Source organism: Macrotis lagotis, chromosome 7, assembly GCF_037893015.1.
Source record: "Macrotis lagotis isolate mMagLag1 chromosome 7, bilby.v1.9.chrom.fasta, whole genome shotgun sequence".
NCBI classification, from domain to species: domain Eukaryota; kingdom Metazoa; phylum Chordata; class Mammalia; order Peramelemorphia; family Peramelidae; genus Macrotis; species Macrotis lagotis.
The window spans coordinates 202,603,459-202,630,636 of NC_133664.1; the positions used below are offsets into that span (position 1 = coordinate 202,603,459).

Genomic DNA, 27,178 nt, shown 5'->3' on the forward strand with positions numbered 1-27,178 from the left:
ATCTGTATTTTCTTGGTGTTAATTGTTAGGTCAAAATGAGCACAAGCAGCAGAGAATTGATGCATATTTTGTTTCAGAGGCTGCATTGAGTGTACAATCATGCAAATGGAAAATCATGTACCAACACTTCCTCCACTTTGGTCTTGGTCTGTAGCCTTTTCAAGTTGAAGAACTTATCATCAGTACAGTGGTAGTTGACCTTGATGCTGTGTTCCTCCTCAGTGAAGACATTTGATAAGATAAGAAAATATCATGCTAAAAAGCATGGGCGCAACCTCACATCCTTGTTTCACTCCATTGTCTGATTGGGAAATCTCAAGAACATCATCCACTATCCAGAACCCAGGCAAGCACACCACCATGAAATTGATGATAAACTTCTTTTAGCAACCCCATTTTGACCTAATTTTTTCATAAACCCTCAAAATCGATATTATCAAAGGCTTTGGTTACATCTAAACAGATCTCTGTTCTGCTCCTGACATTTTTCCTGGAGTTGTTGAACAGCAAACACCTTATCAACTGTTCCTCAGGTGATCATCTTCCAGGTGAAGGATCACCTGGGGTATATAGAGTGTGTACTTCTAGTGTGAGGGATGCTGAACCCTTTTCAGGGCTTCTTTCTATCTTTGATGACCTTCTGAGTAACCTAACTCTCACCTGTGGTTCCAAGAAGCTGTAGCCTGCACAGCAGCCACACCCCCAGTAAATTTAGTTGGAACAGTAAGACACATAATCTTGTTTGAGCATTCATTCCTTCTGAGATTATTTCTCTACCCTCCTATTTCCCCTGCCTCCAGTTAGTTCCTACTTTAGTCCATCCTACACACCAATGCCAAATTAATCTTTCTACGACAGAGCTCCAGTTATATTATTTCTCTGCTTAAAAACCCCAATACTTCCTACTATCTCCTGACTCTTGTTCATTTTCTTTAGACTTCTCAGTCTGACATTCAAGATCTTTCACGATTTAGCCACCAACTTAATATCCTAGCCTTAGTTTGAAAAAAATCTCCTTATGGCTTTGTCATTTGGACTACTCTCTATTCCTTAAAAACATTTTGCCTTTTATTGCTTCTGTCCTTTGTTGATATTTGTCTCTTCTTTTATCATTCTTTATGCCACTTGAAACCTATTTTAAAACATAGCTATCTTTCCAAGTATAGTTGTAGGAAGACTATCCTGTGCATTATGACCTTTCATTCTGCCTTGAACCCCTATAGCACTCATCTGTACCAGTCACATAACTTTTGCTTTTCATCTCCTCATCTTGTAACAATAATGACAATAGTATTCACATTTAGTCACATAGAACTTAGAGGCTACATCTTATTTCCCTTAGCAGATTATTATTTCCTTCAGGGTAGGGTTGGCCTCTTATATAAATAAATTTAGAGCACCTAGCCCAATATTTCATTGGGATTGACTTGCCCAAGATAGCTGCTAAATAAATATTTATTGAATAAATGAATCAATGAAAATTGTCTCCTTTTTCCCTACTGTGAATTTTGACCTTTGGTATTTCATTGACTAGCTTCCCTAGAACCTGCACCTTCCTTTCCTCCTTAAACTATCTTGTGGCTTTTGAACCCTTATACAACCTATCTAGCCTTTTTGGAATGAAGACCCTCTCTTTCCTTGAGTCATCATTTCATTCTCACTTCCACAAAACACATCAAATCCACTCCATATAAACTCTAGAAAATATTTTTCTAAGGACCAAATATTTCTTTTCACTTATTTGTGAATTATATTTAACAAGTAAAGCATTATTCACTTTAAATGAAGGGGCTGTTCTCTGTAATTATGCTTATTTTATGTCAATTACCACCATACTATTTAACTTAATATCAGTGGAAAGTACAGGCTTTTTTTGTCCAAAGGCAAGTATACCAACTATATGGTTGCAAGTGGAACCTCAGTTTTTAAAGGGAATGAGATTATAATGATTGGTTTGGCCAACAATTACCTTAAGCTGAATGGGAGAACTTTTTTTTCTATTAAATTAGAGACCTGAGGCAAAAGAGCTTTTATAAGCCATCTAGTTGGTCTGCAGGCAGGGAAATGGCAATCATAGCCTTAAGAAAATCAAATGGCAGCACAGAAGCAAAGATGTTGGTCCTTTAAAATTCCCCCATCTGTTACTTACTTTCTTTTCAAAGCATTAAAAGGGAAGAAAAGCCCATCACTACTACCAAACAGCAGGAATTCACAGAGGATAGAAGGGTCAGCCTATTCCTACTCTAAGCAGTCTTGCCAGCCTGAAGCTCAACAAAGGGATAGCAAAAGATTGAAAAAAGTAATAGATTAAAAGATACAATGGTTTTAAGGACACCCCCAGATCCTACCCTTATTTCTGTCATTGACCAACTCATATCACATTAGGACAAGCCCAGATAACAGCCCAAAACCTTCCATACAAAAATTCTATTATTTTCTAGATGATTAAGACCACACAAGAATGATTAAGTCATCTGTGGTTAAGGGTCTGCCTATGGAACTGTATTGCCCCTCATTTCATATAGAATGTAGGCTAAACAGCTTCTCTGTTATTGTTCTGCAGTTACTAAGCAACCGCAAAGTCTCTGCCAGGCAATAAAAAAAAATAATCTCCTTGCATAATATTCAGTGATGCAATCAAATAACAGTCTGGTTCCCCCACCCCACTTCTCATGTCCATTCCACCTTCTCACTTTCAATCCCCTCCTCTCTCTTCTCTTCCATCAGCTTCTCAAGTTTTGTTCCCCAACTCTGTTCCCACACTCATCCTTTCCTTTTTCTCACTCTTGTATTTCACCTCCTCTTCATGCCGCCTACTGTTTTTATTTTTCCTTAATGGCCCTTCCCCTTTAAATTGTGAACGTGGTTGAACCTTGGCATGAATTGCAAAGGAAAAACGACAGTAAAAAATTGATCATTCCAACTGGAACAGCTGGTGTGTACTTTCAGTTGGAAATGAATGTGAGATGAAAAGCACTGATAGCAAGTGAATCAAAGGGAAGGGAAGAGTTAAAATAGAAGCTTTCCTACTCTCTTCTGCTTAATTCTAGCTCTGTATTCACAGATTGATGGAGATGGAAGAGACTTCAGAAGCCATCCAAGTTCAACCCCTTCAAGAATCCTCTTTAACAGATAACATATTCAACACATAGGAATCCAGTCTTTGCTTGAAGACCTCTGGTGAGAGCAATTAGAGATTAATAATATCCTCCAAGTATAATCTGAGTAATTCAGAATAGAGTATTGAGACTATCATAATCTTTCTTGTTCTAGATACTCAGCAACCTAAGATCATCTTTAGTTTTTTTAGTTTTTTGACTGCCATGTCACACTCTTGATCCATATTAATATTGTAGGAAGCAACAAGGTGGTAAGGAAGACCTGAGTTCAAATCCAGTCTCAGAGTCTTTGTAGTTGTGTGACTGGGCAAATCACTTAACCTCTGTCTGCCTTAGTTTTCTTATCTGTAAAAATGAGGATAATAGTAGCCCCTATTTTACAGGCTCATTGTAAGGATCAAATGAGATCATATTTGTAAAGCTTATGTACTTAGTATTATGACTAGTATTTAATAAATGCTTGCTTCCCTTCTCCTACTAATTACTCAGATTTTTTTCAAACTGCCATCCTTCTTCTACTTGTGAGGTTCATTGGTCTCAAGTGTGAGATTTTACATTTATCCCCATGTAGTGTATGTTTAGGGACAAAAGAGAAAAGACTTGATTAGAACATTCTTCAGTCCAGCTAATTAAATCATAGAAGATAAAAAAAGATTGGTCACATCCTGGTAGTTTTTAAAAGTATCTTTCTCACATCAGGAATTAATGGAGAAAAGTCTTGAAGAACCTACTTCTTTAAAGGAGATTCCTCTTATTATTCACCCTGGGATTCTCCAGAGAGGGGCCAAGGAAGAAATTTCTCTCCTTCCCATCCTCATTTTCCATGGCATTTTTCCCAACTCAGTAGGAGACACTGCAGCTAGTGAGGAGCAAATAAGCAAGCAAGCAAGCAAATAAACATATAAGGAAAAGAATTAAAGTAGATCTGAAGCACATGAGTTCTGCCACTGGAGAAAAGAGTCAGCTATGAATTTAAGACAGCTCTGATAGTTGGGAACTTAGCTCAGAAAACTTAGCTGAGAAACCTACCTAGCAGAGAAACTGTGACCAGAAGAGACCAAAGTGAGAACACCATAAGAAGGGAAAAGACACCAGGGTTCTTCAGCCCTAGGAATGTGCATTTCTTTGATTTTTTTTTTATGTTTCTTATACTTGCATCCTCTGTTTAATCTATGCATAATCAATGGGTCACAAACCTGTTGGTGAGTTGAAAGGTGTCTATACCATGCATAGGAAGATTTCTTCCAGGGGAATGGGTGCATGAGAACAGTTGTCTTAATTGCCATGAAGATAGCTGAAGCAGGCATTGTGAAGTTAGACAGTGAAATTGTGTGGTTAGACACTGAAGATGGCAAGGTCATCCATTGCATCCTGGTCCATTGCCAATCATCCTGACTTTTGTCCTACTATTGGAATTTGAAGATTCTGGAAGAGAGAGAGTGAGGCTGATGACTTTGCATGACTTTGCCTCACTTAAATCCAATTCATTCATAAGCCAAGACAGCACTCCATGATGTCACTGGTCTTCTTTGAAAAGAAGGTTCAATAACAACTATGTGCATGTGCACCCTTCTCACTGATTTTGTGATATCTCGGTAAAAACCTTTTCTTTGAGTTAATTGTATCCTTAGGCTAACTATTAAAGATAAAGGGGGAGGGGGGAGAGCCTTTTAGGAATACAAATACAGAGAACTCTAAACCTGAATGGGTTGCTAAGTAGTACAGTGGATAGCTGTGCTGGCCTAGAGTCAGGAAGACTCATTTTCCTGCAAGTCTGTTCTCAGACACTTACTACTTGTCTAACCCTGAACAAGTCACTTAACCTTGTTTGCCTCAGTTTTTTTCATCTATGAAATGAGTTAGAGAAGGAAATGGCAAACCAATCCAGTAACTTTGCCAAGAAAACCCTAAAGGGGGTCACGAAAATTCGTATATGACTGAAATGACTGAACAAAAACAACCAAGCCTGAATAGTAGTCAGCCTCCTGGGGACTCACACTAGTACCAGAAGGGGTGGTGTAGTCTCCAGGGGGAATTTTACCAGTTAAATTTAATGTGAGATCTGTCCCAACATTCTTGGATTCTGACCCTGTCATCCAACTTGAAGCCATGTGGGATTTTGAATTTAGAACCAAAACTGTGTTCTGTAGGAACTGAGTTAAATTATGAACCTTATCTCCTTTTCTTCTCTGGAGACTGAAGTAGTAGGGATTGGTGTGGTGGGGATTATACCTTCCACATATGGGGAGTAAGTTTGTGTATTTGTTTGTATATTTGTGATTACACCCTTTGGAGTAAAATGACTATCATTCCAGTTTTGTATCATTTGTAAATGTGATAAACATGATATTTATTTTTTCTTCAAATTCTTTTTTTTTTAAATTTATTTAAGATAATGGGGTTAAGAGTGATTTGCCCAACGTCACACAGCTAGGCAATTATTAAGTGTCTGAGGTCAAATTTGAACTCAGGTCCTCCTGACTCCAGGGCCAGTGCTCTATCCACTGCACTCCTACATCTATGATTTTATCATCATATGGTCTCTTCCAGTTTTGGATTTATGGTCCCTTGATCCATGTTATTGTTATTTTTAATAGAAAAAAATTCTAGGTGGTATTGCAATCATTGTGAAGTGAAAATATTGAATATTAGGGAAAGTGATTTTCACTTCTCTCATAATACACTTTGCATGATTGGTACCTTGATCCAAGCAATAGAATCTCAGATAATTCAACTGATTTAACAAATAATTGTTGTTTTTAACCTATATTGCAAAGAGAAGCATGGCATAGTGATGACATGACATGCAAGTGAGTTGTATTTAAATAAAGGATGCTATGCAAAGTCACCATCTTCACTTTCTCCTTTTGGGTTTAGTGGCCATAGATGGATCAGGATGATGGGGAATAGTCCTGACAAGGGGAGACCTTGATTTTTTAAAGCAATGCCCAATTAGTCATTAATATTGGGTAAGAGAGAGTTGAAACAAGAGAACAAGAATGAACCCTACCCCCCAAAAAAGAAGGAAAAAAATTGAATAGAAATAGAAATAACAGAAAACAACAGAAAGAGAGGAGGAGGCCTGATTCCAATTTTTTTTTAGGCATGCCCAGTTATCCTAATGTAGAGATACCCTTGAAAAGTCTTTTGAGCATGCCCAGTTTGCCCAATATGGAACTTGCTTGTGTGGGGGGTGATCTCCTTTGACTGACTATTTGCATCTTTCTAATTGGTGAGACTGAGCCATTCTCCAATGCTTTTTTGGCAAGTCTTATCTGCTGAGCCTAGAAGCTGAAGATTCCAGTTCACCAATAGTGAATTTATTATGAACTAAACAATTGAATCAGTGGGAGAGGAAGGAATTTCTTTTCTTTGATTCCTCTCTTTACTGTACTTCCTAGAAGTGGGTGAAGAGGGTTATGTTTCTATTACGTTATTTGTCCTTTTTAATTTTAGATACTAGCCATGACCTCTACTTTATTATAAATTGAACCATGGTCACCTTGGAGCTTGGACTGCAGCTGGGATAGTGTAGCCAACCAGTAGAGCATGGAAAACCTGATAAGCCAAGGTGCCTGATATTTGAAGCCACACAAGGGTTTTGAATTTAGAACTGAAGCTGTGTTCTGTAGTAACTGAGTTAAATTATGAACCTTATCTCCTTTTCTTCTCCAGAGATAGAAATGGTAGGGATTGGTGCAGTGGGAATTACTACCTTCCATGCGAGTAAGTTTGTATGTTTGTGATTATTCCCTTTGGAGTAAAAATTTATGTTAAAATTAATCTGATTGCCAATGTCTAAATGGAACTGGAGTGCAGGGGACCCATCCTCTACAATTGAGGGGATACCTTTGGTGGTGATTGGAGTCATTTTCAGAGAGCTTAGATTTTCATACTCTACCTTTCCCAATCTCCTTAAAGTTACCAAAGAACCAAAGAACAATGAAACCCCCCCCCCCAACCTACTTGACTTTCAGGGGTAGGGGGCTAGAGTAGCTAGTGCCCTGAAGTTCTGAACCTTGTGAGTTATTTGGATAGTGCAGGCAAAGTATAAAAATGTCCAGCAGTCCCACAGAGAATGGGAGAGTATAATGAGTGTGGTAAGATATTGTTTGTTTTAAGTATTTGTGATCATATATTCATGAGTATTGTATTTTAGATTGAAAAATGAACATTAAACTCTTACTATCTGACTGGTACTGTGCTAAAAACTAGGAATACAAAGAAAACCAGATGTTCTTTACTCCTAAAGAGCTTACGTTCTACTAGAGAAAGATACCGTATAAAAGGATATTGGGGGGGTGGCTAGGTGGATAAAGCATCAGCCCTGGAGTCAGGAGTACCTGGATTCAAATCCTATCTCAGACACTTAATAATTACCTAGCTGTGTGGCCTTGGACAAGCCACTTAACCCCATTGCCTTGCAAAAACCATAAAAAAAAAGGATATTGAAAATGGGGTTGGGAAAAAGTTTATTCAACCAGGATAAAGCTGCCAATGAGAAGGTGGATCCATCAGAGAATGGATTGAGCTGGGAGTAAAAAGAGTAGGGCTGAGGGTTTTCCTTAAATGGTTATGAACTTACCACTCAGATGAACAGATGCCAGAGTAGAGGAATTTAGGGGTAAGCAAGACTGCTAACGAAGAGGTAGAGCAGTATAGAATTGGTTGACCTGGGAATGTATTTCATTTGTGGTGAAGGGGAAAAATAATTGTTCTATGCTTGATGTTTATTTGAGCATATATGAAAGTATTTAATGTATCATACATATTGTACAATCTATGAGATCCATTGAGTATGATGTACTGAGTCAACAAACTTCCCAAGAACAAGATGGATGAGGCATGGTTAGATGGTAATTTGAAAAAAAAAAATCTGAGGGGTTAGTGGGAGAAGGTAAATCAATCTCTCATCAAAATTCCAGTTTCATATTTCCAACATACTGATTTGTATGTCTAACTAAATATTCTAAAAACTTAACATATCTAATATTGAATTCCATGCTACAGAATCTGAATAGGAAGAGACTTAGAACTCATCTTGTTAAACTTGCCTGAACAAGAATTTCCACTAAATATTCCTGACATTAGTTAGGAATTAGATATCTAATCTTCATTTGAAAATCTACAGTGATCCCATTTTACTCTTGGGTTTTTCCAATTGTTAAAGAATCTTTCCGTGCATTTAACTTCTCTATATTTGCTTTTTGACAACTTCCAACTACTCTTCTTAAGTTTTCCTCTTCATCTTCCCCCCACAAGACCTGTTCTTTCCTGTACTTTGCTATTTCCTGTAACTTCTGTTTGTGGTTACAATGTCCTCTAGCATCATTTTGCCTCATGATTTCATATCATCTTTGACTCTTTCCTTTCCCTCACATTATCAATAATTGTTCATTCATGTTGATTTTGCAAATATTTCCTTCTTTTCACTTTCACTGCAAACATCCTATAAATAAATTCTTAAATACCTTTTGCTTAGGCTATTCCCTCTTAAGAGAATGTAAATTACTGCCCAATTTACTTCTCCAATTTATTTTTCTCACTGCTCCCTAAGTAATTCTCCAGATACCTTAGTCTAACACTATCAATCACTTCTCTAATTAAATACTTTCAGATCACCATTGTCTACTATAAGTAACCCCCTCACCCTAGTTCTAATGTAACAACATATTTGTTTTGGTTTGTTTTGTTTTCCCTGTGAGGCAATGGGGCTAAGTGACTTGCCCAAAGTCACACGGCTACTACATATCAAGTCTCTCTCAGGTCAAATTTGAACTCAGGACCTCCTGAATCCAAGGTCAGTGGCTCTATTCACTATGTTACCTAGTTGCCGTGTAACAAAAATATTTGAAAAGGTTCAAATGAATTTCTGATGGAAAAAATAGTTTAAACACTCACTGAGAATCTTGGTCTTATAGTCTTTTCCCAGTTTGGGGAGAGATAAAGTACCACATCAAACCAAAAGTTCAGTTTTTTTGAAAGACATGAGGAAGTACCAGAAACAAAATCAGAACTTGCAAATGAAGGATGCTTTGCATGAGAATTGATGCTTAATGCTTAATAATAATGATGACAATAATACTAGATAGTATTTATGCAATACCTAGCATTCTGGGAACTCTACTTAAGGAAATTGCAAAATAATTGGGGAGAGCTGGGAGTGAGAAGAATTTTTTCACCTCCATCTCTCCCAAAATGCACCTGATTGCCATGAAAATAACATGACTAAAAGGGATCAGTAGGTGCTTTGTCTTCCTTTCTACCAATATTCAAAAATATTCTCCAAATGAGGGTTACCTATATTCACTTACAGTATGTCATATTCTAGAGAGGATACTCTGTGAATGCCCTCTGAGTGATGAAAGGCAAATTCGGAACAACTCAAGTTATATAAACCCAATATTTTTTCAAATAGTAAAATATCTTTTCTTAATCACTTAAAAGTAGTGCCTCCTAGCAACCTACTGAGCAGCTTCCAATGGGGTATGTTTCAAATGGTTCCAAATATACTGCACTAGATAACATTGCATTTCATGATAATCTAAAGTAGAATGCAGGATATTCAGGGTCTGAAATTAACTTTCCTTTATATATGAACTATAAGTTCAATATGAGTCAGCAGAGAGATGTGACCGCCAAAAAAGTGAATGCTATCCTTGGACTGCATTAAGAGGGGCAGAGCTTCCAGGAATAGGAAGGGGCCAGTCCCACTGTACTATGCCCTTGTCAGACCTCATCTGGAGCTCTTAGTATTATGTTTAGTTTTGGGTATCATGGCTTAAGAAAGACATTGATAAGTTGGAGAGAGTCCAAAGGAAGGCAACTAGAATCATATGGGGCCTTGAGTCCATGTCATATGGGGATTGGTTGAAGGAACTGGGCATTTTTAGCTGGGAGAAAAGAAGACTCAGGGGAAATATGATAGCTGTCTTCAAGTATTTGTCATGTGGAAGAGTGTTTAGAATTTTTCTGTCTGTTCTTAGAGGGAGTAAACAATGGAAATTACAAAGAGGAAAAATTAGGATTGACGTGAAGAAAAACATTTTAATAATTAGGACTGTTCAAAAGTGGTACGGGCTGCCTTGAGATGTGGTGATTTACCCCTTCCAGGAAGTCTTCAAATGGAGAGTGGATTCTTGTAAGGTATGGATATTATTGTGGAATTTTTTTTTGCATGGTTTGGCCTAGATAGATGCTGAAGTTCCTCATAGCTCTTAGCTTTTGTGAGTCTGTGATTTTTCATGCAGATTGGTCTTCAAATATAAATTTCAACAGGCAACTGGCATTTAAGATGGTGTCTTCTTCAATACTATCTGCATTCAAAGTGTTTTCAAATCTTACTTATTCTTATCTCACAAAAAGCAAGAGACAGGATGGCATAATTTTGGCAACATAACTGACATAGTTGCTGTCTAGTTTCAAATTCTGCCTCAGCCACTTAATAGTTGTGTGACCCTGGAAGTCACTTAACCTCTTTATGCCTCAGTTTCATCATCTGTAAATTGAGGGGATTAGACTCCATGGATTCTGTTCATTCCAATTTTAAATCTGTGATCCTATGACTTGGCAGCAGCAGACTATACATAAGTCAGCTGTATTATACAATTAGATAAATGTAACTGGCAAAATATTTCTTGCTCCTTTTGGGTAGGGACTGTCTTTTGCCTCTTTTTGTATCCCTAACACTTCCCATAGTGCCAGTCATACAGCAAATGCTTAATAAATATTTTTTTGATTGTTATTTGTTGCTAAGCAAGGATGATAAGAAATATTGTCACTCTCTTGCTCTCCTACCCCTTTTAAAACTAGATGAATATATTATTGTATATGCTGTAGCAATTGTTGAAAGACAACTTTTGGTATGGAAACAAGAAAGAATCAAGGTGAAATCTTCACATTTCCAATTTTGGAATTTTTTCAAAATAGTGAAACAGCAATTTAGTCTTCAGATTTTTCCCTTGTTCTCTTTTTGCTGCTTAGTTGTGCTTTTTGCCCATACGCAAATTTCGTGCTAGAGAAGAAGGAGGTTAGATTGACAGCTCCCAGCATCCAACGCCCCCTCTTCCTTGTCTCTCACCCAAAACTTGGCAGCCACCAATGGGAACAACTTGAGTACTGTTTGTCTGTGGTCCCTTGGTTTATTGGCTTCAGAGGAATGGACCATCCTGGAGAAGGAGGAGTTTGACTGTTTATATTAGAGGTGTTTTAGTTGGAGGCTTTTTGCCCCTAGGGGACTTTTGCTTTCCCAAGTAGGGCTCAACTTAAAGACAAAACAATAATTACATAGGGATAACTTTACTCTGCTAAGGATTCAGGGTAAAAGTAATCCTTGTTAATAATTCTGAAACTTTTTCTCATTCTTCCCCCCACCCCCACCTGTGCCTATTTGAAAAAAAAATAATCCATCCATTTACCCATGAAGACAAAAATGCAATAACAGACTGTCTGAGGAAAGTGCTCTGTAATTTTTGAGCCCAGCATTTTGGCCAGCAATCAGCCTTTTGTAAAGCAAAGAAATTTGTAGTCAGGGCTGTAACTAAAGCAGTGTCTCCAACAAGCTGCAAAAAAAAAAAAAAAAAAAAAAAAAAAAAAGAGGGGAGGAGGAAAGAGAAGGGAGAGGGTGTGGATGGATAGAGAAAAAATATCAGAACAGAACTGGAAGCAAAAATCAAAAGCAGGGGGAAAAAAAGCAACCATTTTATGTTTCAGTTCATTCAGACTTGGGTTAAAACAATGAACAGAAACTGTTTTCCAGAAGTCCTAAACATATTCTTTATAGATACTCTCTAGAAAAAGACAGGCCTGGAATTATATTATGACCCAATACTCTCAAAGAATTCTCTATTGTCACAATTTGACAGATAATTTTATTCTGGATGAAGATCTGTAAGTAATGCCTTTCTTCTCCCCTCTTCTTCTACCTCAGACACAAATCCTGATCTTAATACCAAGAAACAGAAGACCCATCACCTGAAGCTATTCTTTCCTCATTACCCCCACTTCTACCCCTTACAAGGAGGAATGAGAGAATTGATATGATACTCAAGATTTAGGTAAAAGACAAGTGGGTAGAACAATGGTGGTTCAATTCCTTGAAAGGGCTATTGGTCATTGAATAAGCATTCATTAAACATTTAGAGTGCCAGACCCTGTGCTAAGTGCTGAGGCTATAAAGGCAAGACAGTCCCTGATCTTATGGAGATCAGAAGGTAATGAGGGAGACAGCATGTACACAACTATGTATAAACAAGATACATATAAAATACATTTGAGATAATCTTAGAGAGAAGGCTCTAGCATTACAGGAAACCAGAAAAGGTTTTTTTTTTTTTTTTTATAGAAGGTAGAATTTTAACTGGGACTTGAAGGAAGTCAGGAGCTGGAGATGAGAAAGAAATAGAATTCCAGGCATGGTGATAAGTCAGTGAAAATGCTCAGTCATGAAAGCCGTCAGGATTACTGGATCGAAGAATGTGTGGGGGTAAGGTTTAAAAGGTTTGGAGAGGTGGTGATAGTGCTGATGATGAGATTTTATATTTGATTCAGGAGATATTGGGGAATTCCTCAACCCCAATCTATATTTACCTTGGTCTGTTTCATTGCAGGTCAAGAAAACAAAAAGCAAGACTAGAAGATAAAAACATTTAATTTGCATCAGCTGATGAACAGTTATTTGATGGTTAGCAACTGAAAAAAAAGGGTGATACACATTTATAAGATTTTACACAACCTTAGGGTGGGCAGGAAAAGGAGCCTATCAGCAGAGGCTGTTCAATCACTTTTCTTATTTGGGCAACATATAGGGGAGAACTTGATGGAATCTTGACCTTGGGATTGTAACTTGTTAACTCCTTAGTGACTGGAGTCATCAAAGATCAAGTCTATTCTAGTGGGGTTGGTTCTCTGTAGTTTATCTCCTGTGACTGAGCTGGAGGTCTCCAGTTAATTTCATAGAATGTCTAGGTGGGACCACAGCTCTAAGGTATTGTAGACCACTTTGTTATGAATTGATGATGATGATGTTTGTCTTTTGCTCTCAAAGATGACCATGATATCAAGGAGGTGATGCCATGATAGGCATGTGAATTGGATTTGAGTGAGGGGGTGCTGTGCTAAGTTACCAGTCTTTTCTCTTTTGGAGCCTTCTGGGTCCAGTGACTTATATGGAGCAGGATAACTGAAGATGGCTATTTATGCAAGGCATCCCAAAGTCACACAGCTTGTAGGTGTCAAGTATCTGAGGCCACATTTGAATTCAGGTCCTCCTGACCCCATCTACAATTAGTAAACAGAGAAAGGAACCTGTGAAATAAAAGGAGTGCCCCAGGGAGATATCAGCAAAGAAAAAAATCAGAATAGAACACAGTCTAGTTTGACAGTTCTGCTGATTCCTTTCTTTTGAACTGTAAGATTACTTTTAAAAGTTGGAAGGAGATGTTCTCTCCAAATTTACAGTAAATAGGTTGTATCCATATCCTTAACAGTGACTGTCAGAATTGAGCTTTAGGAAAATTACTTTGATAGCTGACTGTAAGATGGACTGTGATGTGTGGTAGAGAGACAAACCAGTAGGCTAATACATTAGGCTGGTGAAAGAATCAATAGTGAAAAAGGGAGGTATTATGAAGGCAAAATTGGCAGGACTTGGCCATATATTGACTATGTGGGATGAGAAAGTGGAAGGAGTGGAGGATAATGTCTAGGTTGTGAGACTGGGTGTTTGGGAGGCCCAAGATACCTTTAATTAGTAAGGTAAAATATGAAAGGGAAGGTTTGGGGGAGAAGACAATGAGTTCAGTTTGGAAATGTTGAGTCTGAGATGCTCATTTGATTTGAGATGTCCATACATAATTAGGGATGTGAGTTTGGAGGTCAGCAGAGAGGTTAGGGTTAATTTAATCTATGTGAGCTGATGAGCCAAATGAAACAGTATAGAAAAAAGAAGAAAAGAAGGTTGAGAGCAGAAACTTAGAGCACATTCATGGCTAACTGGCATGACCTGTATAAAGATCTAGCAAAGGAGAGTGAGCAGCATTTAGCTAGGAGGAGAATCAGAAGAGTGTAGTCTTTCAAAAACCTAGAAAGGAAGATGTCTTCATCAAGAGAAAGAGGGAATTGTCAGTGTCAAAGACTACAGAGAGATTAAGAAGGAAAGAGATTAAGAAAGCTGAGTATTGGGAAAAGATTATTATATTTGACGTTTACGATATCACTGATAACATTTGGGAGTGTTGTTTCAGTGGAAAATGATGTTGAAACTAGATTATAGAGAATGTGACAGAGAAGGAGGTAAGAGGAGAGGAAGTTAAGGCTCAGTTTCTTCAAGTTTAATCACAACAGATAGAGATATTGGACAATATTAGGGGGAAATGAATCAAGGGAGAGTTTTTGAAAATGAGGGAAACAGATTTTATAGGCAATAGGGAAGCAATGTGAATATGGGCTTATATTAATCTGTTTGATATTTTGGAACTTCCCTTATAAACAGGGTAGCAAGATAATGGGGATGCACAACAATCAGTCAATTACTAAAGTCCAGGACTGCTTGATATACCAATGATTCTTTGTGAGTTTACTCACCTAGAGTTTACTAGCTGAATTTGGAGATACCTGTAGCTGCCAGAAACCACAGAATCAGCTCTGACCAACTCAAGGGCAACCTTGAGCAGAAGGTTTGGCTTAGACCTTTCTCAGAGCTTTGTAAACATCTTGCTTCCTGGCTTATTGTGTCTACAGATGTCCCCTTCACCTTAACCCCCACTTTCTGCTTAAAAGCATCTAGAAACTATTAACATCTACTCTTTTCCACACCCTTTTTTTGCAACAGAGCACTCTCACTCTTGCTCTCTTCTCCCTTGCAAGCTTCTTGTCTTACAAGTTCTTCTCAGATATTAAATGCTTTTATAATCTGTGATTGGATTCTATTTTTTTTTAGGGTCTCTCTTTTTGACTTGGGCTCTTCCTTTAACAGTAGACAAGGAAAAACTGAAGATATGAGAAAATGGGGATGCTAGAGAGGAATCTGGAGAAAAGAGGATACAATAGGAATTATATATCAGTAGAATAGTTAGCTTTGGCAAGAAGAAGCATCATCTCTTTATGTGAGAGGGAGGTGAAGGAGAAGATAGTAGCATAAGGCATTTGGGTGATTTAAATGAGAAGAGGAAGTTTTTGGCAAATGTTCTTAAATTTTTAAGTGAAATATGAGGCAAGGTTCTTGAATGAGAGGGTGGGAAGAAGAGGAGCCAGGAGAAGTTTGAGGAAGGATGAAAAGATTGTGAAAATTTACTCTGTTGAATGGAATAATAAATCAATTAGATATGTCTAAAAGAATTGCCTTGATGATATAAAATAAGTTTGGAGGGGAATCCAGTCAGCACAGTTTTGTGATCTTTTCCAGTTTTTTCACAGCTTTAGCAGTGTCTGACTAGGAGTGAAGGCAGAAAATGGTGGGAATAATATAGGACTGAGGTTTGGAAGGGCAAGATTGGTGACAGAATAAGGGAAGAAGGGACTCAAGAATGGTGTAGGGTTGAATTTGTTCACCAAAGGGTTAAGATGGGAAGGGAGGAGAATGCAGCCAGTGTAGGGGCAATGGACTGGGAAAGAAATAAGCATGGAGGGATTGGAGGTAATGATTGAGGACAAAGAACTGAGTCTGGACTTGTGAGGTAGAGGTGGAATGAAAACAGATTATAATCAGATAAGGAAATTTGGGCAGTCACAAATGTGGTTCATTTGTGAATGATGTCAAGGTCAAGGGCATGGCCCTTTCTGTATAGAGGAGGCATAAAAGAGGAGTAGGTCATGCAAAATGATTAAGCTGAAGAAGTTTCCAAATCTGCCACTTCAAGAAGTGAATCAAGAGGACTCAGGTCTCAGTGATACCTGAAAATGATAGGATTAGGAAAGCAAAAGATTGAAGATGAAAGTATGTTTGTTACTTAGAGAGTAAGTATTTCAGAGAAAATAGTTGAAAGAATGGGTAACTTTAATGTGGAAAATTGGGGCTGGGGCAGTTGGGTTCAGGGAGGTGAGAATAAGAGAGCAGGCAATGGGGAATGGTGAACAGGGTTTGAATAACAGCCAGGGGTTCAGAATCACTGGGATGAAGAAGGTTTGACCTATTGGATGAATGATGTTCAGATGGACTAAACCTTACTAGGGTATAGTTAGTGAATTCAGGCAAGAGGAACAGAAAAGGAAGCTAAAAGAATGACATTTCTGTCTTTTTTTTTCCTGCAGGCTGGCTAGGTCAGGTCAGATCAGGAGTTAGGTGAAGGGAGCAGAATGGAACAATTCAGGCAGTTAAGTATCTTCTAAAAATGAGAAGAGGCTAGTCTAGGATATGGGCATATGATAGAATGACATCTGTCTAATAGTCTGGGAGCAGACTGGCATAGGAGATAAGTCTGCTTTTTATCCTTCTATAGTTTGAAAGAGACCAGTCTCGCAGATTGGCATATGATAATCATTTCAGCTAATATGAACAGTTACCCTAGGAGACCAGCATGAGATGGAATGGCATCTCTCTGATCTCCTCTAAGCAGGAAGAGGTCAGACTAGAAGACTAGCATGTTCTCTGGGCTTGACGCCAAATCAGTTCCCATCCCCCAACCATAATGACTAAGTCAAGGTTTGCAGTAGTTAGAGGTCCCCATCACCAGATAGCTGATGATTTAGAAGAGCACTGGGCTCATGGCCACTCTGGACAAATTTATTTTATACAGTGTGTTCTAGTTATAATGTATTATCTATTTGACTATCAACCCTATGCTCAAAGTAAGAGCTTCAAGTGCTGGCAAAAAATAGAAGAATAGAAAGAAGCAGTACAGCCCAGTTTTCTCCCATAAGTCCCATCTTAGGGATTGATAAAGAGTACCAGGCCAAGTAATGATGAGGAAATCCATGGAGAAACCATAATGTGTGGTTTTTCTAACTCAGATCTGCAGAGAGTCAACCAGAGACCTGTGGGACTTAGGGAGGAGTTTCAGCTCAAAGTCTTCACAAAGCCTTCTAAGGTGGGCACTAGATGGGTTGATTATTAGGACAAGATTGGTTGCTTACTAGGACAAGGAGTGATGGTTTTGTATTCATTTTGAACAGGTTGTTCAGAACTGTATGTCCAGGAAACAAGTGATAGCTGGGCAACTCTTATTCCATGGAGAGGTTATAAATTCATCCCATTAATCATGATCCAGAAGAGCTGGAGAAACTCAGGACAAAAGGTGGGGGGACGGCATTTAGTTCTGTTGCTTTTCAGGACCTTTCTGTCAGGTCCTGGGACTGGGATAAGCCTAGTATTGCCTAGACACAAACTGGACATACCTGTCCCTCATGTTTTCTTTCTTTCTTTCTTTCTTTCTTTCTTTCTTTCTTTCTTTCTTTCTTTCTCTTTCTTTCTTTCTCTCTTTCTTTCTCTCTTTCTTTCTTTCTCTCTTTCTTTCTTTCTCTCTTTCTTTCTTTCTTTCTTTCTTTCTTTCTCTCTCTCTCTTTCTTTCTCTCTTTCTTTCTTTCTCTCTTTCTTTCTTTCTTTCTTTCTTTCTTTCTTTCTTTCTTTCTTTCAATTTAGCCTACACACTTGCAAGTTTTTTGCTCCCAAAATAGTCTGATCCAGGCAAAGGCTAATTCCTCTGCTTCCCTCCCCAACCCTGCTCTGAGTTCTGTAATTTCCTGTCTTGTGTAGTTCCAGTAGACTACTGCTGGACTCAGCCACTATAATCATCTGGAAAGTGCAGTTGATTCAATTACAGAACTTTAGACCTCTCTGGTTTGGGATCCATGCCTTGGTCATTTCACATTGGGAACAGAAGCTGGCATAGAGACCTTGCTCTGCTCTACTTAATTCTGAATTTGCTCCTTATTTGCTACACAACTTGGGACTGGCAACTGGTCCTTGTCCTGGAATGTCATCCTTGGTGTAGTTCCTCTTTTCAGTCTGTTATGTGTCTTAAGACCCAGAAACTGGGAGAGTGACAGAGCTGTTAATGGACAAATGATTATAAATAATAATAATAATAATAATAATAAATAGTAACCCTTCATGAGTTTAGACCATTTTTGCTTTATATGGGACATTTTACTTCCTGGGGTAGAATGCTGTATGCAGTGTTCTCCTGACCAGACCTCATCCCTAGGATCTACCTGCCTTCAAGGAGCTTACAGTCTAATGGGGAAGATGATACACAACAAAAGAAAAACTGAAAAGGGAGGGGGTGTTATTGTGAGGACATGATGGAGTTAAAACTAAGCAGAATTGTTGATGGAAGATTCATCAACTGTAAAATTCTGAGCTTACTATAAAAGAAGGCTTTGGAAAGAGTTTGTGGGTCTGCCCTCCAGTCGTCCAATCAGAGGGGAGAGGCAAGTGAGGGAACTAAGAAGGGAGATATTAGAAGCTGAGCCAATCTGCATGGTGATAGGATTTTAGGTGATCATTTTATCTTGGGAGAGGCATGATGTTCAGTGAGTTGAGAAACCAAGCAGAGTTACTGATGGATAATAAAGAGTTGAAGAAAATGAAAGATTTCCATTTTTAGTTTGAATTTTTCTTCAAATGTCCTTAATTTATTACTATTTTATTGCATTTTCATCAATAAAGGATGTATTTATGTAAATTCCTTTCTCCCTTCATTAATCACCAGAGATCATATTAATTTTTCTCCAGAATTCTATTCAGATTTTTAAATTCTTATTTTATGTCTATTTTTTCATTAGATTTATCCAAATTTGAACAGAGTTCATTGAGATGACTAACTTTATCTTTCCCTGAAATTCAAGAAACTGTTCCCATAGTCATTTAGATGCTATATTATTTATGATCTTGATGTTATTTTAATATTTATGTTACATTAAATCAAATGTTTTTGGTAGTCTTAAAAAGTCTTAAATTTTCTCTCCTCAACTAGATCAGCTGTTTTTGATACTCAAAGTCTAATTTTTCAGACTTTTCATTGCTCTAATTTTTTTTTATTGTCTAATTGAATGATTGAGTTCCATTTACTACATTCTATTTTTCATTGTATCTGCAATTTGGATCATGTTTTCTCCCTTCTAAGATGACTATTGTTTTACTTTTTTTTGTCAAGAGATGTGATTTTGGGGTGGCTAGGTGGTGCAATGGATAGAGCACCAGCCCGGGAGTCAGGAGTACCTGAGTTCAAATCCTACCTCAGACACTTAATAATTACCTAGATGTGTGGCCTTGGGCAAGCCACTTAACCCCATTTGCCTTGCAAAATCCTAAAAAAAAAAAAAAGAAAAAAAGAGATTTAAAAAATATTGTACTCATGGAATCCCTGTGACTATGTATATCATTTTTTAAAAAACAAGGTTCCACTTGACCATTTGGAGTTTCAATTTATTCAGATCTTCTAGCTTGACTTTTTTGATTAGGGTTTGGTGTAATGGATAGGCACTGACATAAGGACAGTCCTGTATGATCACATCCCCTCTGTATTCTAGACACTGCTATGGCTATTCCATTATATTTCTGGAAGGGCTGGCTAGTTCCTGATTCTCTTTTCCATTTTTTTTCTTAATTGTTCAGGGTACTGAATTTATAGTAAGGAGATCTGGATTGAAGTTTCAGCTCTGTCATTTACTATATAATTCTAGCAAATCAGTTCATCTTTCTAAAGTTCTGTCTATAAAATAATTAGGTTGGATACATGATTTCCTAGAATAATACTTAAAATTATGAAGAACTTCATAATTCAGGGAAAATAGGATTAGAAAGAAAGGCAATGAGTATGGGACTTTTTGTCTTGGCTACAGTGGTCAAAAGAATGAGAGAAATAACATATGACTCAGATTATAAGACTGGATGGTTGAAATAATACTAATAATACATTGAAAGAATTTCTCCCTGTATCCAGAAAAAGAACTGTGGAGTTTGAACAAAGACCAAGGACTATAACTTTAATTTAGAAAAAAAAAACCTGACGTCTTATTGTTTGATCTTTCTATCTCTTATACTTTATGTTTCTTCCTTAAGGATATGATTTCTCTCTCATCACATTCATTTTGGATCAATGTATACCATGGAAACAATGTAAAGACTGGCAAATTGCCTTCTATTGGGGGGATGGGGGAAGGAGTAAAATTAGGGGAAAAATTGTAAAACTAAAAATTAATAAAATTAAAAAAAAAGAAATAATTACCCCCATGCTTGGATACATTCTTTGCATAGCTTATTTTACAAACTTTTTCAATAATAGATCATGCAATCAGAAACTCATATGTATACGTATATGGGTTCCATGTCTTCTTCAAAATTACAATCCAAACTTGTGAATATAAACACTTCGTAGTGATAGTAGTGGTAGGTGTAGTAGTTATAGTAATTTTCCATCACAATAGTAGCAGCTAGGTAGATAAGCCACATTGATCTTCTAATGCTTGTTAGTTTGGGGAAAAAAATTAATTTATTTCAAAGTGTTCTGCTGAGTTGTATTTCAGGGTCAGGTGAATTGCTTTTGTTCTTTGCTTACATATTGGAACCTTGCAGTTCCCTGAGCATTGTGGTCCTTTGAAAATTTCCATTTACTTTCTTCTAACAGTTAATCTTACAACCTTCCTAGTAAAGATTCAATAATGTATTTCAATTCAAGAAACATCTATTAAATTGTCTCTAATGTGTAGAGAATTTGAGACTGGTGGAGTCTTGAGAGTGATAATATTCAATTTTAAGTTTAATGTTAAAAATAGACCCTACCAACTTCCAGCCAAGATGGCAGGGAGAACACAGACACTGTGATAGGTGCTCTCTCTTTCCCCTCAGAAATAACGTGAAAGAAACCTCTTAACAGAAATTCAGTCAACAAAACCCAGAAAGAGAAGCTAGGAGAACACCTACCAAGAAGGTCTGCCTCAGGGGACTGGGTGAACCAGGAGACGAGAGGATCAGCGCTGGGGACGGCAGCTAGGGGAAGCCAGAGGGGCCAGCCTTAGCCACAGAGACTTCAGTGAGTGGCAGGTGCGAGATCCAACTTAGCTGTGGATTCTTTGTGGGGTGGGGAGAGGAGCTACAGGAGGGTGAGTTCCAGGACAGAGACTCAGAGCAGTCCCGGAGAACAACCATCTGGGCAGGGGACCGGAGCTCCATACTTTCAGCAGAGCCCTTTGCCCAGAACAAACAATAAACAACCCCCCACCCCACCTCCTCAGAGCAACAGAGTTCACCCCAGGGCCCAACCCAGTCTTCAATTCAATTTAGACCCTGCTGCTGAGGACTTCACTACAGAGAAAGCAACCAGCACCCCTACTGGCTGCCTCCTGGAATTACTAAGCCAAGTGAACAAAGCCTCTAGTATCCTCAAAAGCAAACCTCTGAGAGCCAGCTCCCCCCACCCCTAACACAAGATGAAAAAAGGCCAGAGAAAAGGGGGGCCCATGGAGAAATACTTAGAAGAGACAGATTCTAACCCAGAGAGATCTAGCACTGCTGAGGAGAATATGAATTGGTCTCCAGCCCAGAAAGATTTCCTTGAAGAAATCAGGAAGTTTAAAAATCAATTGGGAAAATTGGGAAAAGAAACTCAAGAGAAAATTAACATCATGCAACAAGAAAACAAGTGCTTGGAAAATACAATTGGACAAATACAAAATGAGACTAACTCTCAAATCTTCATTTGGTCAAATGCAGAAACAAAATGATTCTCTCAAATCCTTAATTGGGCAAATGCAAAAAGGAAATGATTCTCTCAAAACTACATTTGGGCAAATAGAAAAGTCTTTTAAAAATAGAATGAACCAAATGGAAAAGGAGCTGCAAAAGATAAATGAAGAAAAATCTTCTTCTCTAAAAATATAGGCCCTACCTTTACAGAGTTTATAATCTAAGATGGATGGGATTGAGAAACTCCATGCTTTTTATCTGTCCTTGAAGAAACAGTTTTAAACTTTAAATCTCATTCTTCATAAACTTGGGATTATATAAATTTTTATTTTAAAATTTATTGATACTTTTTGATAAAACTTATACTGTCCAGTAATATCCAAGCGATCTCTGTTTAAAAAGTACAACGCTGCTTAATAATGGGACTGTGACTGATAGCACATGTCACCTTCCACTTATCTAGTTTATTAAGTGTCAACAGCAAGGAGGGATCTGGCCTTTTATTCTGACAGTATTATACTAACACTGATCATTTTAATTGACAGAGTTTTGTTACTTCTCCATGTGAACTTTCTCTACTTTATTTAGCCACTGTGAATATTTTTCCTTTGTTTCTGCTTTCTTCATTCTGTATCATTATTTATCTTTCCATGTTTCTCCAAATTTTTTGCATTTGCCATTTTTATGACATACTAAAATATTAATTTGTGTACTATATTTTCTTTCAGACATTCTTCAAATATTTGGCACATGTTACATTTCCATATTTAAAGAAAGAGTTAAAGAGATAGTTCTTATGTACTAATACTATTACTGATCAATTACTAATAATTAATTAATATTAATACATTCCTGATAGGATTGATTTTTGAAATTTTTCTTCGAGGGCTTTCTTCTCTCTTGGTGTGTTGTTGCTCGTTAACATTATCTCTCTTTTTCTAACCCCCCCCTTGTATTGCTGAGGTAAGAAAAGAGAAATGGGTTTTAACTCTCCTCCTATGCAGTCATCTTGCTGCAAATCTATGACTACAGAGCTAGAATGGACTTTTAGGAGTCGACTGGTGAGGAGTGAGATGACCAAGGGCTATAGAGCAACTTACTTCGGAACCTAAGGATTTAAAATAGCAGGCCTCTGATGACACCCAATTCACTGTTCTTCATACTAAACTACATTGCCTCTAATGAACTCATCTGGGCTCTTATTCTATATCAACCCTTGCAGTAAAATTCAAGGTTTTTGTTATAGAAAGAAAAAGGAAGAAGTCATAATGTGATCAGGGAAAAAATATTTGATATTGCCCAAAGGAAATCTTCTGAGTCAATGATTCAAACTTTGCCAGTTTATTTTTCCTTAAAATTTCTTGTTTATTTTCATAGCAAACTCTCTTTGATGACATATAGCATTTGGACACTGATATAGCCTTCTCTCTTAGATTTATCTTTAGCAAAATTGCATCAGACAGCTTGTATAACACCCATTTGCTGAACATTTATTTAGATCATTTTGTCTTTCCAGTCACAAAACAGAATCAATTTTCTCATTTGTCCTGAATGAAATTGGTGGAATTTAGCCATGTGAGTGAGTTTTCATTGAAAACAAAATACCCTCCTGAGATGTATGATATTGTTTCCTTTTCTATGTATAGATTTAAGAGAGAATAGCCTTTTTTAAAAAAAAAACACCTTTTTCCTTTTTTGTCCTGAATTATGGCAGAATTTGACCTTTTCCCCTCCCTAAGATTTCTTATATGTGATTGGGTTTTTAGTTTTTTGTGAGTTTTACATACTTTTTGATTTCATATGAAGGCCAGGTTACAAGGTCACCATGCTTCCTTAGGTTTTGATCAATTTTGGAGAATTCGTTCCCTTTTTCATATGGGTGTAGTTTCTTCACTCCCTTTCTCAGCATGGCTTTGCCTTGGGAATCCTTTAAGAGAGACACGGTGCTTGAGCTTATCAGACCATAAGCAGCTGTTCAGTTCCAGGTTATGGTTTGCTTCTGGTTAAAAATAAAGAAGAAAAGCGTTTTATCTGTATTGCAAAGTTCAGATAATTTGGGAATTTTTTTCCTAAACATGTGACAATCTAATATTATCTCTTCTCTATCTCCCCTCCCCCTCAACTTTGCACTATTGACTCCAGCATCCCTTTACTTGAACCAAATGTTTCATAACTAAAATTGGGGGACTGACATTCTTTAACTGTTTCTAGCCTGCTAACTAAACAGTGGAGAGCAGCTTCTTTCATTGGTTATGGTTGCTTTAGCTTGGTGCATCTATCAAAAGAATTGAATCTGCTTAGTTTCCTTAAGTCCTTTCCTGAAGGGGGTGATAAATTCCCCATGGAAACAGACCTTGCCATTTTCTTCTTTTGTTTTAGGAGGAAGAACTGGAGACTACAACTTTGTGAATTCAAAAGTTTGGATGAGCAAGTTGTCCCAGTGTCTGGGAGTCCAGGTAGTCAAGAGAGTCTAGGAGTCAACTCTGTCTTGAATTTTTTTTTTTTTTTAGTTTTTGCAAGGCAATGGGGTTAAGTGGCTTGCCCAAGGCCACATGGCTAGGCAATTATTAAGTGTCTGAGGTCGGATTTGAACTCAGCTCCTGACTCCAAGGCCAGTGCTCTATCCACTGCGCCACCTAGCTGCCCCCTCTGTCTTGAATTTTGTAGCCAGTCTAACATTGATGTCCTAAGGCAGGAATGGGGAAATATTTTTCTGCCAAGGGCCATGTGGATATCTATGATATTATTCATAGGTCATACAAATTATCAACTTAAAAATTAGCTTGCTATATTGGTCAAACATTTAATTAATTCATCCCTAAAATGTTTGTAGATTTATTGAATTTTGAGTCCTTCGTATGGTTACCAGGGCAGCAGCAGACCAAATGAAGGCCTGCAGACCAGATGATCCCCACCCCTGACATAGGGAATTAGGAGCGACATTAAGATCAGGTCAGAATAGCTGATAAGAGAACTAATTCAGCAGTGATGCTGCATTTGAATATGGTCTTGGTGAGACCAATAATATATGTTGTTCAGTTGTTCAGTAGAATCCAACTCTGTGATTTATGGACCATAGCCATAGAGTTTTCTTGGCAAAGATACTGGAATTGTTTGCCATTTCTTTCTTGAGCAATATATATGATATATAGAAATTCTGTTATGTCTGAATCCACTCTTCCAACAGACATTTTCTGGTTACTTTTCACTAAATGATGAACAAATGACTCAATAACTAGAAAACAGAGAGAAAAATGGGGAAAAACTTCACTGTATTTGAGGGAAATGAAAAACTTGTCCTATGGGCTTAATCCTATTGAATTAACTCTAGGGAATAGTCATTCCCTTAGCAGAGGTAACTTTGGTAGCAACAAAAAGTTATGATTAAAGATTCCTTTGCCAACTTTTTGACTGAAAGACAGTCAAATGCCTTGTCCCTAGATTTGTTAGAAAATATGTTACATTTAATATAATAATATAATATAATAAAATATATTACCTTATAATTTACAAATTGAAAAATAACTGGTCAATTCAGTCAAATGTTTATAACTAGAGCCATGAAGTAGCCATGTCTTTTTCAAAAATATTTTAAATTTTTTATTGATGCTCTTAAAAAAACACTGTTACTTCCTAATATCCCTCTCCTCATAAGAAAACTCTTCTTTATAACAAAGTACATACAACTAAGCAAAGCAAACCAATTCATTGACCATATCTAACAGTTTGCCTTGTAGAGCAACAGTAGACCATAATAACCTCCTTATGTTTTAAGAAAGATATTATGTTTTATTATCTATTTTCTGCAATCAAGATTGGTCATTGCATTCATAATTTTCCTTTACATGATTATGGTTACTGCATCTTTTCCCCCTCCTCCACCCAGCTCTCTTCCAAATTTCCGTAATAATGTTGAGGTTACCCCATCCTCTCAGCCACCTGTGCTTACAGGTTAGGTGTCCTAGGCTCCTCATTATCTCTCACCAACTTTTTTTTATCTAAACAGTTGCCAAGTCTTGTCATTTCTATCTTTGTAAATTTTTCCTTCTACCTCTCCCCCTGCCACAGCAACTATTTTGAAACCTGTCCTCATTATCCCTGTGTCAAATTTTTCCTCAATTCAGTTTATTCTCTTCTTAGCTGATAAACTGAGATCTGACCCCTACTCAATAAGTTCCAGGTGCTCCCTATCACCTCCTATATCAAAAGAAGAATGTTCTCTCTGGCATTCAAAGCCCTTCATAAACTTAGCTCCATCAATCCTTTCCAGTCTTCTTACCATCTCACTCCCCATCAAGTAACTCTTTCATCTGGTGACACTGACCTCTCTTGGCTGTTCCTCACTCAAGACATACTATTTTCGGGCTCTGGGCATTTTTACTGGCTATCCTCCATCCCTGGAACCCTGTCTCTGTTTCTGTCTGTTTCTTCTGTTTCTCTGGCTTCCTTTTCTTGATCATCTCCAATTTATCTTGTATATATATCTTGTTTCAAATATTTTTTTCTCTTTTGACCATCCATTAATATCTGTGCAAAAACTTTTCAGCCTCAAATCATCCAAGTTATCTATTTTATCTTTTTCAATCATCTCTTTTCTTATTTGGTTCAGAATATTTTTATACATCTTGCAAGTACATAATTGTTTTCATATTTTCCCCCATTAGACTGTGAAGTCCTTGAAAGGAGGGACTCTCTTTTGCCTGTTAAGCACCAGTAAGCACTTCATAAATGTTGATTTGATAGGTTAGAATTATAAAGTAAGAAATGATTCAGGGGTAAGTGTAAAGTTCTAAACCTGTATTTAAGCAAATTGACAATATGGACCTAGGAGAGGGCAAATATGACTAGACAGCATTTTTGGATAAAAAAAAAAGATATGGGGGGTTTTATTGGAAGACAAGTTCATTCATTCACAGCTAAATTGTACCATACTGGTTCAAAAACAAAGGAAAGGAAGAAAATGTTAACTTATTATGTAGTAACAGAAATGTGATGTTCAGATAGAGGGAGGTAACAGTTCTCTAGTTGTCCAGGTCAGACCCCATCTGGGCAGTCCACTCAAGGAAGGATTTTGATAAATGGGAGTGAGAAGTGATCAGGCTATTTAAAAAAAATTTTTTTTGCAAGGTAATGGGGTTAAGTGGCTTGCCCAAGGCCACACAGCTAGGTGATTATTAAGTGTCTTAGGCTAGATTTGAACTCAGGTTCTCCTGACTCCAGGGCCTGTGCTCTATTCACTGGGCCACCTAGCTGCCCCTAGTGATCAGGATATTGACAAGATTATAGATGCCATTTGTGATGGAATTTGGGAATGTTTAGCCTGAGGAACAAAAGTTTTGGTTTGCATAATTGTAGGGAAATGTAGCTGTGTTCAAGTATTAGATGGGCCCATCACTTGCAAGTTTTCTGCTTAGTCTGCTTCATCTGAGAGGGAAGA

General features: G+C 37.5%; 1 long non-coding RNA gene across 2 annotated transcripts in view; it reads left to right on the forward strand.

Moving 5' to 3' along the window:
* The window catches only part of LOC141493338 (uncharacterized), a 274,138-nt gene that overhangs the window by 175,573 nt on the left and 71,387 nt on the right, over nt 1-27,178 (forward strand). The window contains exon 5 of one of the 2 annotated variants that reach the window (XR_012470182.1): nt 78-1,048. The exons of the other annotated variant lie outside the window; for it this stretch is intronic. This is a non-coding gene — a long non-coding RNA (uncharacterized LOC141493338). Of the gene's footprint in view, nt 1-77; nt 1,049-27,178 lie in introns of those variants that run through there. 2 annotated transcript variants of the gene reach the window in all.